This window comes from Bos indicus, chromosome 1, assembly GCF_029378745.1.
Source record: "Bos indicus isolate NIAB-ARS_2022 breed Sahiwal x Tharparkar chromosome 1, NIAB-ARS_B.indTharparkar_mat_pri_1.0, whole genome shotgun sequence".
Lineage (NCBI taxonomy): Eukaryota > Metazoa > Chordata > Mammalia > Artiodactyla > Bovidae > Bos > Bos indicus.
The window spans coordinates 142,881,707-142,898,116 of record NC_091760.1 but is presented as its reverse complement, the minus strand read 5'-3'; the positions used below and the strand labels follow the sequence as shown (position 1 = coordinate 142,898,116).

General features: G+C 49.4%; 1 protein-coding gene across 3 annotated transcripts in view; it reads right to left on the bottom strand.

The window, feature by feature from the left end:
* The window catches only part of ABCG1 (ATP binding cassette subfamily G member 1), a 65,583-nt gene that overhangs the window by 34,870 nt on the left and 14,303 nt on the right, over positions 1–16,410 (bottom strand). The window contains exon 1 of one of the 3 annotated variants that reach the window (XM_019962995.2): positions 516–1,338. The exons of the other annotated variants lie outside the window; for them this stretch is intronic. The gene's annotated coding sequence lies outside the window, so the exon portion shown is untranslated. Of the gene's footprint in view, positions 1–515; positions 1,339–16,410 lie in introns of those variants that run through there. 3 annotated transcript variants of the gene reach the window in all.

The window sequence follows — 16,410 nt, the reverse complement described above, 5'->3', positions numbered from 1 at the left end:
TGAGAGCTGCTGTCTTGCAGCTTTCCCAGGGGTCCTTCTCCAGTCCAAGGTCCTTCTCAGACTCTCCTGTGCAGCTCATGTGGGCATGAAGCCTGGTTACATCATCTCAGTACAGGTTTTTTCATGATAAGTTTAAAGGAGCTGGTTATGTGCCACGCAATTAAATACGGAAAGAAAGATAATCGGCCTTGGAGCTTCCAGTGGAGACCTCTGGAAAGGAGGGAGCACAGTGGTAGGAGGAAGCCTGGGGCTCACGACTGGCTGTGCTCATGGCTAGAGAGTGGCCATGCACAGGCTTCCCACCATCTTGGCCTCAGTTTCCCATGAGGAAAGAAAGACTTAGACTTCTCCAAATGTGAGTCACGTGGGGCTCTCCTGCTGAACCAAATGTCAGCTGAGGTTAAGGGGCGGGCTCCTACCCAAACAACCAAAGGTCCTGACATAAGGGCCGGAGACACGGAATTCCATCTGCAGACACAATGCTCCCAGCAAACACTGATGTTGAGATCACTGACCTGCAGAGCCTGGCCCAGAATCTTGTCTCAATCTGAAGCAGGTGTTTCATTTCAAAGAGATGTTTTTCAGTTGGTTCTGAACACTGACAACTAAAAAGAAACAAGGGAGCCCAAGCAGATTATAAAGGCAATAAACCTAGATCACTATTTTCAAGTGGATGTGTGCCTTCAATTATTTTTTAATGGTAAAATTTTGCATAGCAGACTCACAGAATCGTCAAGTGACACATTTTCTAGGTCTGCCAAACAAAACTTGCCTAACCCCAGGGCATTGCCTCATGCCACACACATCAGTGATCCCCCACTGCCCAGAACTGAGCTCATTGACTGCATATTTTCTCCACTGAGAGGCAGAGACATAGGCAGACATTCCTACTCAATGGATGAAAATTAATGTCAATATCATGGGATGTGAAAATTACAGCAATCAAAGGACTGTCTGACCTGGTGAGCATGGAATCCTTCTGGATCCTTCTCCATGCTTGGGAACCAGGAAGGGGAAATGGGATGAATGATGGGAGAGGGAAGTGGGGTAGGGGGAGACACAGAGAAGGCATGTGTGGGCTAGAGGGGCTGCCTCGGTGGCTCAGGAGAGGACGAGTCATGTTCTGATTGGTCAGTCACCTCTGGAAGAGAGTGTAAAGGTTCCCTGTACTTGCCAGTGTTATCCAGTGTGCCTGACTGCAGGGAGCAATTCAGCCCATAGCACAAGCTCCATCATCTTCAAAATCTCCTTTGCTGGCGTGATGACTTCACTCACTCCTGTCATGCAGGGAGGCACCTGTGGACTGCAGGCATTTCAGTGGCCAGTTCAATCACACCCTTAAGTGTGTGAGATTCCTCTTGACCACAGACTGAAGTTTCTGGAGTGCTGGATCCAGTGTGGGAGGCAGTGTGCACAGTGGGCAGGCAGCCCAAGTGGGAGGTCTGTCAGAGTCTGGATGTCCCTGCATTGTCTTTCTCAGGGTCACTATCTTGTCCTCACGCTGCCTTGCCACAAGCTTTGGGATGAGGCTACCTAGAGGAGCAGGATGGATGGAGGGTCCCAGCTCATCCATCCCCAGCACCCAGGAAATACTAGCACATGTCCTGCTAACTCTGCATCTCTCTTCATCAGCCCTGTGTCTCTTTAATGATAACTCCATAAACAACAAGGAATAATTCAGACCAGACGCTGGAAAATACTTCTGCAGAGCCGCCAGCCCCGTGGTCCCCAATATCACTGGCATGTGGGGTCTTCCTGGAGCTTTGAAAGCTATTCTGATGGAGTCGGTCTGGCCCCAGTGGCCCCTCCACCACCCTGGAGCTCAGCCCCTAGTTTGCTGTGTGACCAGGACAAGTTGCTTCAGCTTCCTAGACTCATTTCCTTACCTTGACCTTCAGGGTGTTTGTGAAGACAGAACAAGATCATGTGCTTGAAGGGCATCCAGAGGAGGTAGGTGTGCCCTTCCAGCAGGTAGGGGCTGGAAGAAGCCGTGGAGCTGCAGCTGCAACAGGCACAAAACGCACCCGGTGAACCGCAAGCCACCTGACAGTGACCTTGTCACCTGAAGACGGACAGCTGGGCCACCATCCTCATTCACGTGGACTGAGGACCCTGTGTGCATCCCGGTGCATCTGCAGGGAAGGGACACCCAAAAGAGCATCCACCCCAGGGTTAACATTCTGGACCTGGTTGCTCAAGCCTGTGATCATTTTCAATGAGTCAGAGCCCACTCTTGTTGGAATGTTCCAGAAAGCCTCTAAAGGCTGCTAGGTACAGAGCCCGGTCAGCCCCTGTGAAGAGGAACCTTGACCTCAGCCTCCCTGGGAGCAGGCCTGCCTCTGTTTACACTGTGAGAACTGCTGATTCTCAGTGGGTTAGGGTCCCAGACAACACAGCTGGCACACTGCAGTGACATCATTTCCTGTCGCCAGGCTCTATGGGTCATCAGGAATGATAGCCCCCTGGAGCCAGGACTCCTGGGCTGGGTGCTCAGAGCAGCTGTGATATCAAGAGAACAATGTACTATGCACCTCCAACATGCACACACATATACACCATGCACACACCACGTGCATGCATGTGTACACACACCGTGTGCACACACATACCATGTACACAGGGCAAAGACACCGTGTACACACATATGTACACACACCATGTACACACATGCCATACATGCGTGTGTATACACATCATGTGCATGCACCAGGTAAAACACATATACACACATCCCATGTACACACACGCACACATCCCACGTATATACATGTGTACACACACGCCATGTACACACACACCATGTATATACACATACCACATGTATATACACTATACCATGTACTATACACTACACCATGGATATATACACACCATATACACACATACCATTCACACACACAGCATGTACACACACCCCATGTACACACAAACCATGTACTCACATACCATGTCCACACCCACCATGTACATGCACACACCATGTGCACACACATACCATGCACACACACACTATGTACACACTGTGTGCATGCACACTATGTACACACACATACCATACACACACACACCGTGTACACACACTCTCGTGTTCCACAGTTGGTCAGTACATAAGCTCACTGGCAGAGGAGCCCCTGCCCCAGTGCAGACGATGGCTGTCACACCTGCTTGTCAGGCATGAGGCAGCTCTCCATCACTGCAGTATTTTTATCCTTCTAAAAGCAGAACTGATCTTTTTCACAAGCTTCTAAACCTGCTAGAACATTGAAGAAAAAAATCCTTCTGATGACTTAAATTATGCCAAAAGCACTGATAAGGGTGCCAAATAAGCTCCAAGTATCACATCAACCTCAAACTGAAATCAACACGCAGGACCATTTCTACACCCAAGGTCGTGACTTTCCTCTAGATGCCAATGTTGACAAGAGGAGCCCAGTACACCCCTCCCCACCTCCCCTCCTCCCCTTTCCTTCCCCATCAGTCTGGTCTTGGGCTTCAAAGGGACTCATGGTGAGAACAGACTGCCTTGCTCTCCAGACCCTCTTCCTCCCTCTTTGAGAGTATGCTCAAGGCAAAAAGTACAAGATCCGTGTTCCCAGACACTGATGACATTTCCTCCTTAACCCTGCCTGCGTCTTACCCTAATGCCCAAGGGCCAGCTCATCAGTGCCTCACTTCTCCTTCAGTTCAGTTCAGTCGCTCAGTCATGTCTGACTCCTTGTGACCCCATGGGCTGCAGCACACCAGGCTTCCCTGCTCATCACCAACTCCCGGAGCTTGCTCAAACTCATGTCCATTGAGTTGGTGATGCCATCCAACCATTTCATCCTCTGTCACCCCCTTCTCCTCCTGCCTTCAATCTTTCCCAGCATCAGGGTCTTTTCCAATGAGTCAATTCTTCACATCAGGTGGCCAAAGTATTGGAGCTTCAGCTTCAGCATCAGTCCTTCCAATGAATATTCAGGACTGATTTCCTTATTAAGTACTTTTTCTTATTAAGGGGCAAAGCTACACCCACAACTCGGACCTCTTTCTTCTTGTTTTTTGCATCTGAAGTAAAAGGGGACTTTTTTTGCTCACAACAATAACAGGAACCATGCCTGGGAAACTGGACCTAAAAACGTCCAAATGGACCTAACCACATGTGAGAGTTTCTGAGCCTGGGGGAAGGGACTACTTGTAAAATGAGGACATTATCGTTCATTCCCAAACTGTGCAAACAGCATATCTTCATCTGCCACCCCCAGTGGATGTCATGGCAGGAAGTCCACTCTGCCTTCAGAACAGCTGGTCGAATTGTCAGGCTGTGAACACTGACCACTGGGCTTTAAGCAGGTGCTCCACTCTGGAAGTCAACCAGGCAACAGACAAGGTGGAAAGTTTTCTGGACGGTTTCCCCAGGGCATGACTTTAAAAGGCTTAAAATGGTCCCCTGGCCACAGCTCAGCAATGCTTTTCATCCTTGTTTCCTCAGAACCTCTCCCTGCATCAGCATCCTAATCTCCCTCCTGCTTTGGGGTCCCTGTCATTCTGCCTGCTCTGACCCCCAGCATCCCAATGCCCTGAACCTCAGCAGAAGCGGCCCCTCACCCTCCTGTCTGCATGGGTTCTGAATTTTGGTGGGCGGTTATCACATGAGTAAATATGCAAAATGCTGTTCTGTGTCCACAAGCATCCCAAAGAGCCACCCATAGCTTCCTCTCACCCCCGACTCCACAAGGTTGGAAAATCCACCAACTTAAGAGGCACTCCCACAACACAGGGCTGTTTGCCCGTCCTTCAAAGCCCAGCCACTTGGTGGACAGTGACAAGTCAGGGGCCACTTGACAGAGTCACTGAAATGCAGTATCCTGTTCGTGTTCCCCAGAGAAAAGTCACAGCACCAAGGGTGGTGCCCAGCTGCTGCCACGCGGGCTCCTGGCTTGGGGACAGTGGGGTGTTGACTGCACCTGCCCCATGGGTCCCATCAGATGGAAGTCTCTCTTCCTACTGTGGATGGCTGGCGGTCGGGGGGCAGGGGGCTCTTCACTGGGGGCAGGGCTCACTGTAGTGAACTGTGTCCCAGGCCTTGCTGAGCTGAGTCCAGCATGGTTCTGGCTTACTCTCCACCCTCCATGGGGGCTGGGTTGCTCTCCCCACATGGGCACCTGCACATCCCTGCTCTGGTCTTATGACCTGCTCTGAGCACCTGCCCTGGCAGACACTGGGGTCTTGGCTCCTCACCCATGTTCCTGGCTGACAGGCCCTCACCCACCCTTGAATCTCCTGCTGGAGCAGCCCTTGATTCAGGGCAGAGTAGGCGTACTCCCTGGGGACGAGCTGCCCCCAGGCTGGGATCTAGGTTTAGGGGCGTCTTCTGCTGCTTCTCACAGGCCCGGCTACGTTGGTCTCCAAAAGCCACTGTCACATGTAGGCACGTGGGGACTTTGGAAAAGGCAGAGCACACAGGCAGCAGCCCCAGCACAGAAGTCCCTTCCCCTGCCGCCCCCAAACTGTGGCCCCCAAACCTCACTCACTGCCACCACCACCTGGCCTGGGATGACATCAAAAGTTGACCTTCCCTCCAATGACTTCCCAAACCCTGGCCCTGGAGTGAGTTAAAATCCAAGCGTGAGTGTGAGTCACTCTGTCATGTCCAACTCTTTGTGGCCCCATGGACTGTAGACCTCCAGGCTCTTCTGTCCATGGGATTCTCCAGGCAAGAATACTGGAGTGGGTTGCCATGCCCTCCTCCAGGGGAGCTTCTCAACTCAGGGATTGAACCCACGTCCCTTGATGTCTCCTGCATCGGCAGGCAAGTTCTTTACCACTAGTGCCACCTGGAAAGCCCCATGAATATGAATTAGTTTGATTCTCACCACAGCCCTGTGTGGTACAAACTTTAATACTTCCATTTTACAGAAGAGAAAATTGAGGCACAGAGAGCTAAAATAACTTTCCTAAGGCACCATGACTAACAGGTGGGAGGCCAGAATGTAAACCAAGCAGTGGGCTGCTCGCCTAATGCTCTGCTGGAGATGGCAAGTTGGTGAGGTTTCAGAAAGAAAAATAAATGAAGACACACGTCATGCCACTCCTGAGCTCAACCATCTGGAATTGTACTATCCCCTTATTTTTGTCTCTATTGTATGACATTTGTATTTATCCTTAAATAAGTTTGGTAAGTTTTCCACGGTTTTGGAATTTATATAAATGTGTCATAATGTGTGTATTCCAAGAATTGCCCCTTCTCCAGCTCCACTTTTTATATTATTATTATTTATTTATTTTTGGCTGTGCTGGGTCTTCGTTGCTGCGTGGGCTCTCTTCTCTAGTTTCGGCAAGCAGGGGCTACTCTCTGGTTATGGTGTGCAGGCTTCTCATTGAGGTGACTGCTCTGGCTGTGGAACGCAGGCTCTGGGTGGTCAGGCTGCAGTAATTGCAGCTGCTGGGCCCCAAAGCACAGGCTCAATAGTTGTGGTGGATGGGCTTAGTTGGTCCATCTGATTATCTGATTTTTTAGCACCCCACTCCAGTACTCTTGCCTGGAAAATCCCATGGACGGAGGAGCCTGATAGGCTGCAGTCCATGGGGTCGCGAATAGTCGGATACAGCTGAGCGACTTCACTCTCACTTTTCACTTTCATGCATTGGAGAAGGAAACGGCAACCCACTCCAGTGTTCTTGCCTGGAGAATCCCAGGGATGGGGGCACATGGTGGGCTGCTGTCTATGGGGTCGCACAGAGTCGGACACGACTGAAGTGACTTACCAGTAGCAGTAGCAATCTGGTTACATGAGGCTTTAATTTTGACAGCAGAATCATCAGTATCTCAGTCAGAACAAAATGAATACATGCACATAAGATACAAATTTAGACGTGGCAGTAATAGGACTAGATCTCAAAAGCTGGTTTATCTCAAACCAAAGGTCTTTCAACCTGGGCTTTCTCATCTATAAAATGAGAAGATTGGACCATTGTAATCTTTAATAGCTTTTCCTAACTTGGAAAAAATACTCATGTATAAATATGATCACACAAGGATGCATTTGTAAATACACGCACTAATATATGTACCTGCTATTGTATATTGAAATGTCATTTCTTCTCTCTGCAAGGCAAATTGATGAAAAAGAAACTCAAAAGCTCAAGGAATGGCATTCATCCCTTTATGTCAGTGAGGAAAAGCTGTGACTGATGATTCTTCTCGTAGCCAAAGCAGCTCTGTTTACTGTCTTTGAACTGCACTGAGCTTCATCTATGAAAATATTCAGTCGTGGGTAAATCATTAGGACAGTTTTATTGTTTTGCCAATATCTTAGGTGAAAACTGTCTCGATAGCAGTAATTCCTTTCAAAGCTATTTTATGTCCATTGATGACTATTTTCCCTCAAGAAACAGCCCCTGTAAAAGTCCCCACCTTTATTTCTCTGAAATGCCTGGATGGCAAATTCAGTGCTGCCCCCTTGAAAGTCTGGGAGCTGACAGGAGAGCCCGTGAGGTGCCCAGAGGTGGGTGGGGCAGTGATGTCTGCCTCCTGGTCCTCAGTCCCTGTCCCCACCACCCAGAGCTGCTGCCTCCCCTGGTGACAGGTGTTGGAACACTCCAGCCCAGGGCCACGTCCTGGATCTTATTCTGGGCCATTCCATGGAGGAGAGACACAGGCAAGGTGTCTCGTCTGTCTGACCAGCACTTTCCTCCCCTTGAGCTCCATCTGCTGGTCGTCAGATCAGGCACTCAGGAACAGGGAAAACGCCAAATTGCCTGGATTCCCCCAGAGGATGTCCAGTGAGCTCAGCACCAGTTGCCAGGCCTCCTACCCCCTGAGCCGCTCCCGTCCTTGCCTCGACAGGACTCCGCCTGCCTGTCCAGCTCTGCCCTGCCTGCTGGGCCTCTCCACAAAAGAGAGGACCCCAATGTCCATGAGAGCACCCCGTCCAAGCAGTCCTCTCGTGAAGCAAATCAGAATAAAGATACCCTGCTGCCCTCACCAGCTTTTCCCTTTATCTGGCCCAAACACCTAAAGTCAACTGGAGAAGAATGCAATTTCCAGTGGCTTTGTAATTTTTATGACTACAAAACCCCCAAACCAACATCTTCCTTATGAATCAGGCTTCTACACAAGCTAACGGAAGGCGTCAAGCCTTTACATAAATCCTGTTTTCTTTGGTTCTTCCACTGGACTTTTTGATCCTGAAGTTGGCTTTATCCTACACCTTCTGGTACAAAGCACAGGATGTCCGCAATTCAATGGAAGAGGCCCAGAGACAGTCCCAGGGGACACACTCCTGACACTCAGCTCCTGGGATAAGGCTGAACTGCAGGAGGCACCTGGGGTTAGAGCTGGGCCAGTGAAGGGGGATTTGGGACCTGCCAGGCATGGGGTCGTCTTCCTCAGGGTTCACCCTCAGCCAGTGAGTCATGAGATAGTGAAGCCCACACTGCTGGCTTCCCCTCCCCCTCCCAGGATGACTTTCTCCAAGTCTCAAGTTCCTCCAATAAGTTTGGGGTTTTCTCTGCCTCTGGCCAACCACCAGAAAGTGCTTCACCAGGGGTAAAGGTCACAGCACTCAGCAGGTGTTTTCCAAGTTCGTTGCAGAGTCAGTTGTTTTGTGTCAGGGGAATGGGCCTCTGTTCAGCACAGAGGCAAGAAGGCCTCCCACCACTCAGCTCACACTCCAACCACTAGGACACCTGCGTGCTCCAAGCAGAATTTTTAAAATTCGTAAACTATGATCCTTGCAATTCAGAATCTGCCATCTGGGAGACCAGGAAGAGGCTCCAGTTCTTTGCCAAAAAGAGAATGGGGACTGCGAAGTAAGACAGTGCCGCCTATTAGACCGTGGCGACACGGTGCATGAGAGACAATCAGGCCTCTCAGATTCGCTGACTGATGGGCAAATCAGTAACTGCATCGGCCGCCCATGTTCCCTGACTGGTCCCTGGAGCTGTTGCAGAGGATGGTGGACATGTTGACCTTATTCTGCAGTGACCGGTATCACTAAGAACAAAATACCCAGAGAAGGGCTCGGGCAGGCCCACGTAGGCACCCACACCAGGAGGGTTTCTTAGAAGCCTATCTGGCTCCTTTGCACTCTCCCCAGCAGGCAAGTCTGTGAATAGATGACTGAAGCACTGTGGGACATCCTCCATAAAATGGAATCTTTTAGCAAACAGTGTAAAATTACCTGGAAAATCCCATGGATGGAGGAGCCTGGTGAGCTGCCGTCTATGGGGTTGCACAGAGTCGGACACGACTGAAGTGACTTAGCAGCAGCAGCAGCAGCAGCAGCATAAAATCACCAAAGCCTATGGATTTTCAAGTTCCACCTACAAACACAGCTCTGATGTGTCCCCCTTTCAGTTCCTGGTGAGCTCACTGATGTTACATACAGCAAGAAGGCCCACTTCGCACAGGGTTTCATGAAGCCGGTGGCCCAGGCCAGTGGTCCAGCTCATATTCCAAGAGGCCAGCACTTCTGAATGTGGGCAGGCCTCTCAGAACAAGTCCTCAAGTGTCAGAGTCACGAAACTCCCGGAGATCCACGTGCTCCTTCCTGGCAGGTCCAGACACCTGGGCCCCCGAGTCCCTCTGGAAAGTCTGCCTATGTGGCCACCCCAATGCTCCCCAGACCCCTGCAATGCTGACAAAGTCCCAGAGCAGCAGATTCATCCTGCATTGCCCTGCCCAAGTGAGTGTGGGGTCCATTTGTCACAACAGTCTGCTGTCCGCAAAGACCTGCAGCAGGTTTAATCTGGGCCAGGCTTGAATCCTACTGCAGGCTCTGCTCCCACAGCCTCCAAGCTCATCGGATTTCTCTCTGATGACACTGGCTCATTCTCTGTGTAAACAATGCTCCAGGGCACAAGCAGGCAGGAAGTAAACAATTTAACCTTTAGAGTGTATAGATAACCAATGGGAACTTGCTATATGATTCAGGGAACTCAAACAGGGGCTCTGTGACAATGTAGAAGGGTGGGATGGGGAGGGATGTGGGAGGGAGGGGACATGGGTGCATCAATAGCTGATTCTTCTTGATGTATGACAGAAAACCACAAAATTCTGTAAAACAATTATTCTTCAATTAAAAAAATAAATAAAGTTGAAAAAAATGCCCCTGGGCCAGGGAGGTCAACGGATCTTTTGACTGGACGCAGAACAAACAGGAGCCTGGGGTCCAGACAGGATCCTGGGGTCCTCCCAGAAACTCTGAACTTGTCACTCATGTTTCTCCAACCAGGATTTCCCTGTTGATGACCTGGAGACCAGGCCTGACAAAGTGACAGGGACTCACTTGGCAAGGCAGGTCACACCACTGCCACCCTCCTCTGGGAGGCTGCTAGTGGGCCCTCACAGCCCAAGACGGGGACACAGGGCTGGACTCGCCCTCTCACTCGAGACTTACAGCCTCGTGACCTCAGGAAGGCCCCAAGTGTTTCCCTGCTCCTCCCTCATACCCAAGAAACGTTCAGCTAAGTTGACGTCCACCAACTGTACACTGTCTTCACTCTTTTTTATTTCTAAAGTCTCAGATTTTACCCCCAACTTACTTTTAGAATGATAACCAAAGGCTCTGATCCATCCTATGACCTCTGGGCTATTATTATTTAATTATATCCCATATAATCCCATTCATAACTACTGTGAAAAAAGTGAAAGTCACTCAGTTGTATCCGACTCCTTGCCACCCCATGGACTGTAGCCTGCCAGGCTCCTCTGTCCATGAATTCTCCAGGCAAGAATCCTGGAGTGGGTTACCATGCCCTCCTCCAGGCATAAGGACATGTAGCATTCACAAGGACTGTAGCTACTGTTTATTAAATACTGCACACTGGGCACAGAGCTTCACCTATATCAAGTTATTTGGTTCAATAACATGGGTATTATTACCTATAATCCCTTTTCACAGGGAGGTTAAGTAACTTACCCAGATGCCCAGCTGGAGTAGGGAAGGTTTTGAACCCAGACTCTGACTCTTGAGGCCACATCCCACCCTCAACCCCTTCTCTGCTGAGCACAAGCTACTAAAAGGCACTAGACTGGGAATCATTTTATTAAAATAAACAAGAGAGAAAGAAGGAAAATTTTAACTAAGCCCAATGGCACCCTACTCCGGTACTCTTGCCTGGAAAATCCATGGATGGAGGAGCCTAGTAGGCTGCAGTCCACGGGATCACTGGGAGTCAGGCACGACTGAGCGACTTCACTTTCACTCATCGGAGAGGGAAATGGCAACCCACTCCAGTGTTCTTGCCTGGAGAATCCCAGGGACGGGGGAGCCTGGTGGTCTGCTGTCTATGGGGTCGCACAGAGTCGGACACGACTGAAGCAACTTAGCAGCAGTAACAGCAGCATGTAACACAGAAAACTAACCAAATTGATCCACGGACCACAACCTTGTCTAACTCAATGAAACTATGAGCCATGCAGTGTAGGGCCAGGGACAATAAAGGACAGAAACAGTATGGACCTAACAGAAACAGAAAATATTAAGAAGAGGTGTAAAGAATACACAGAAGAACTATACAAAAAAGATCTTAATGACCCAGATAACCACAATGGTGTCATTACTCACCTAGAGCCAGACATCCAGGACTGTGAAGTCAACTGAGCCTTAGGAAGCATCACCATGAACAAAGCTAGTGGAGGTGATGGAATTCCAGCTGACCTATTTCAAATCCTAAAAGATGATGCTGTGAAAGGCTACACTCAATATGCCAGCAAATTTGGAAAACTCAGCAGTGGCCACAGCACTGGAAAAGGTCAGTTTTCATTCCAATCCCAAAGAAAGGCAATGCCAAAGAATGCTCAAACTACCGCACAATTGCACTCATCTCACACACTAGTAAAGTAATGCTCAAAATTCTCCAAGTGAGACTTCAACAGTACATGAACTGAGAACTTCCAGATGTTCAAACTGGATTTAAAAAAGGCAGAGGAACCAGAGATCAAATTGCCAGCGTCCGTTGGATCACAGAAAAAGCAAGAGAGTTCCAGAAAAACACCCACTTCTGCTTTAATGACTATGCCAAAGCCTTTGACTGTGTGAATCACAACAAACTGTGGAAACTTCTGAAAAAGATGGAAATACCAGACCACCTGACCTGCCTCCTGAGAAATCTTTATGCAGGTCAAGAAGCAACAGTTAGAACCGGACATGGAGCAACTGACTGGTTCCAAATTGGGAAAGGAGTACATCAAGGATGTATATTGTCACCCTGTTTATTTAACTTGTATGCAGAGAATATCATGCAAAATGCCAGGCTGGATTAAGCACAAGCTGGAATCAACACTGCCAGCAGAAACATCAATAACCTCGGTATGCAGATGACAACACCCTTATGGCAGAAAGCGAAAAGGAACTAAACAGCCTCCTGATGAAAGTGAAAGAGTAAAAACAACGGCTTAAAATTCAACATTCAAAAAACTAAAATCACGGCATCTAGTCCCATCACTTCATGGCAAATAGATGGGGAAACAATGGAAATAGTGACAGACTTTATTTTCTTGGGATCCAAAATCACTGCAGATATTGACTGCAGCCATGAAATTAAAAGACACTTGCTCCTTGGAAGAAAAGCTATGACCAACCTAGACAGCGTATTAAAAAGCAGAGACATTACTTTGCCAACAAAGGTCCATATTGTCAAAGCTATGGTTTTTTCAGTAGTCATGTATGAATGTGAAAATTGGACCATAAAGAAAGCTGAGCGCCAAAGAATTGATGCTTTTGAACTGTGATGTTGGAGAAGACTCTTGGGAGTCCCTTGGACTACAAGGTGATCAGACCAATCAATCCTAAAGGAAATCAGTCCTGAATATTCATTGGAAGGACTGATGCTGAAGTTGAAGCTCCAATACATTGGCCACTTGACTCAAAGAACTGACTCATTGGAAAAGATCCTGATGCTGGGAAAGACTGATGGCAGGAGGAGAAGGGGACGACAGAAGATGAGATGGTTGGAATGCATCACTAACTTGATGGACATGAGTTTGAGCAAGCTCCAGGAATTGGTGATAGCCTGGCGTGTTTCAGTCCATGGGGTTGCAAAGAGTCTGACATGAATGAACAACTGAACTGAACTAAAGCCCTATGTAATAAATAATAATTCAGTTCACCTTAACTTCCTTATTACACATTAACTCAAAATTACTCTAAAGGAAGGAAAATGCCTTTTCCACAAAACTACAGCCAATGGGATTTCATGTTAAATATCTGCAAACCCAAGAACAGCGTTTATGCGCTGGTCATGCGTGGCCACACAGAGACTGGGCTCACCACCAATGCCCCTGTGGCTGCCAGTCAGAGCAGAAGCCCATGACTAGACAGCCTGCCCTCTCATACCATTTAGGACAGAACCATTTTCTGGACAGGCCAATATGCAGGTCTTTAGAAATAGGAAACCCACAAGCTTCTTTGCAGGTCTTAATGGGGACTCCAGTGAAATGTGAAACTAAATATAAGGGCTTTCACTTTTCAACCAGCTTTTGGACATAATCTTTTCTTGTGTTGGCAATAAGCCCTATTATTGTTTATAATGAGGGAACAATTCAGCTATCATAAATGTGCACTTCCTTCTTTTTCCAAAGGTTTTCCACACACCTCACCAACAGCACTCAGGAAACCATGAGAGAATTTATTGCATAACAACTACCCACCACCATTTCTGATTCCTGTATCCCACCTTCAGGTCAGCAAGTCCTGGTGCTTGAGAACTACACTCTCTAGGTAGGTTTACAAAAACGTCAACTCTACGGTCACAAAATCAAACAACCAACCAAGTAAAACCCAAGGCTATGAGAACAGTTATTAACTCCCCATTTCCTTGTGTTTGGTGAAGAACCATATAAATGATGGTGCTGAATGTTTCGTGTGTGTGTGTGTGTGTGTGTGCCCAGTCTTTTTGCAGACCCATGGACTACAGCTGCCAGGCTCTTCTGTCCATGGAATTTTCCAGCCAAGAATACTGGAGCAAGTTGCCAAGCCCTTCTCTAGGAGGTCTTCCCAACCTAGGAATCAAACCCATATCTCTTTAGTCTCCTGCATTTGAAGCGGGATTCTTTACCACTATCACCACCCAGGAAGCCCTGAATGTTTCATAACTCACCTAAATTCAGCACAGAGGAACCAAACTGGCCAGGTGTCCAGGGAAGACCCTGGTCCTCAGGGAGGGGCAAAGCATGGCACCTCTGCTTCTACCAAGGCATCTCTGGCCTTCAAGGCTCTGGAATGGAGCCCAACTTGTAGATCATGTTTATATTTATGATCACATGAATGGATTCATACACAATGTACACGTGTATGCTCCAGGAAGCACACATAAAGTTCAGCTGCTGTTTCTCCTCACAAACCCACCCAGGGTGGAAGTGAGTCACCAGGGAGTGGGGAGCAGCAGCCTGGCAGCTGACACTCTGGATTCCAGCCCCCTTACTCGATCTGCCCCTCGGATTCCTAAGCAGAACCCCAGGATTCCAAGAACCACCCTGCTCATTTTAAAATGCTGACTGCTCAGTCTGCCCGGCCCAAAGCAGGAGGCCCTGCTTCTCACTGTCTCACCTACAGGGTGAATCTAAAACAAAGCAAAACAAGAATGATTCACAAGGATTCGGATGTGGGTGTCTCACAGGAACACGCGCACCTGGCCTCATGGCCCTACCTTCCACTTTCAACAGAAGTCCGGAAAACGCATGAAGCTTCCCCATTCTGAGGAAAGCTTCGAGGAGGAAGACACTACACAAGAAAGCCAGCCAGTTTCCCTCAAGATGGTCTTTCTAAATATCTATGTGCTATTTCTATCCCAGTGAAGTCTCCCAATTATGCTTAAATAGACATCAAAGTAATAATCATGGGTAAAAAGGAACCCCATTCATCAGATGCATGTTAGTGACGTCTCCAGGGTAAAATTAGGCTATGGAAAGGTTCTCTCATTTTCTGGGCCCAGGTGTTTGTCGGATTTGGTCTGGAGCCGTGTGGCACTCAGGCTCGGCATCCGATGTGCACAGGGTAGGGTCTGGGGAGGGCGGCCCGGTCCGCTCAGAGAGGCCGCAGCATCCGGACCTAGCAGCTTGGCATCCTCTGTTCGCGCTTAGCAACAGCTACCGCTTAGCTACAGCGCCCGGCGGGCAGCCAAGCACGGCGCCGCCGCCGAGGTTACCCGCGAGCGTTGACCGGTAGTAACCCCTGCGCGGGCGGCGGCGGCGGCAGGTGGCCTTTGCGCATGCGCAGCGGAGCGCCCCTGCCCACCCGCACCTACGCGCGCGTGCGCTTGAGAGGCCGGCCAGTGCCCTTCTCTTCCAACCATTCAGAATATAGGGTTCCCGACGTGCACGAAAACCACCAGGCAGCCTCCGCCGGACCCTCAACCGTATCTACGACTGAAAGCAGGTGTGTCCCCGCCACTTGGCAGGGACAGTGCAAACGTCACCCAGGGCCCCAGGCCTGCAGAGTCAGCATCCGCCCCGGTGGAAAAGACAAGGGTTTTTACTCCATTTTAAAAGCCGGGAAAGAGCCCTGTTGGTGGGCCGGCCAGGGCCTCGCTTTCCCCAGAGCCGCCCTGGGCAGAAGTGTGGAATAGGGAGAAGGGGTTGTGGGGGTTGGGATTGGCCCCAATGAATTTGCTCCTTGGAGACAAGCCAGTCTGGTCACCCTTGGAAGGAAAGTCAAGGTGAAGGACAGGTGGCCCGAGAACCCCATCCTGGAGGGCACAGGATACGGAGTCCTTAGTCAGGGTGTTGAACACAGCCGCCCCCGGCCCAGCCCATGAAGGAACTCTGGGGGTCTCTTCCCCAGGAGGTGGGGAGGCTTTCTGTGGCACCTTTGCTGCCACCGGGTCTGGGGTTGTGTTTGTCATGGGCAAAGAAAGGTGAGAAAAACAGCTCATCTTTGTGGACCTGCAAAATGACAGAGGGAGGAGGGTTCTCAGTGGAGCTCGGAGCTGGTGGTTAGTAAGATTCGAGGTCTACGCCTGAATCTGACATCTGCCTCCTTCTAAGCCTCCTTTCCTCCCCCACCCCCACCCCCACCCCCACCCTTAGGTCCACACTGACAATGATGCCCTGTGGCTTCCCCGTGAGCACTTAACAGAGACAATATGCTAAAGCAAACAGCATTTGTTTAGAAAAGCATTTGTTTAAAAAATAAACACTTCTCCCCCAAAAGTGGGAGGGAAGAAACAGCAACTGAGAAATCCCATTAAACTCCTGCTAAAAGGTTCGCTTTCAAGATAGGCAGAGGAGATATCAAGGCGAGGGACTTTTTGTCTGAGCACATCAGCTTGTCTAATGACAGTAAAAGAAACAGACAGAATGACTCAGGTTCTCTTTTTCAGTTTATCGCCACCCTTATCAGTTCACCACTGACAGCATTCGGGCAGGGGCTCCTTCTCACTGCCCTGCCCCCAGGAGTGCCACTGTGCTACCTTCTCCCAGAGCAG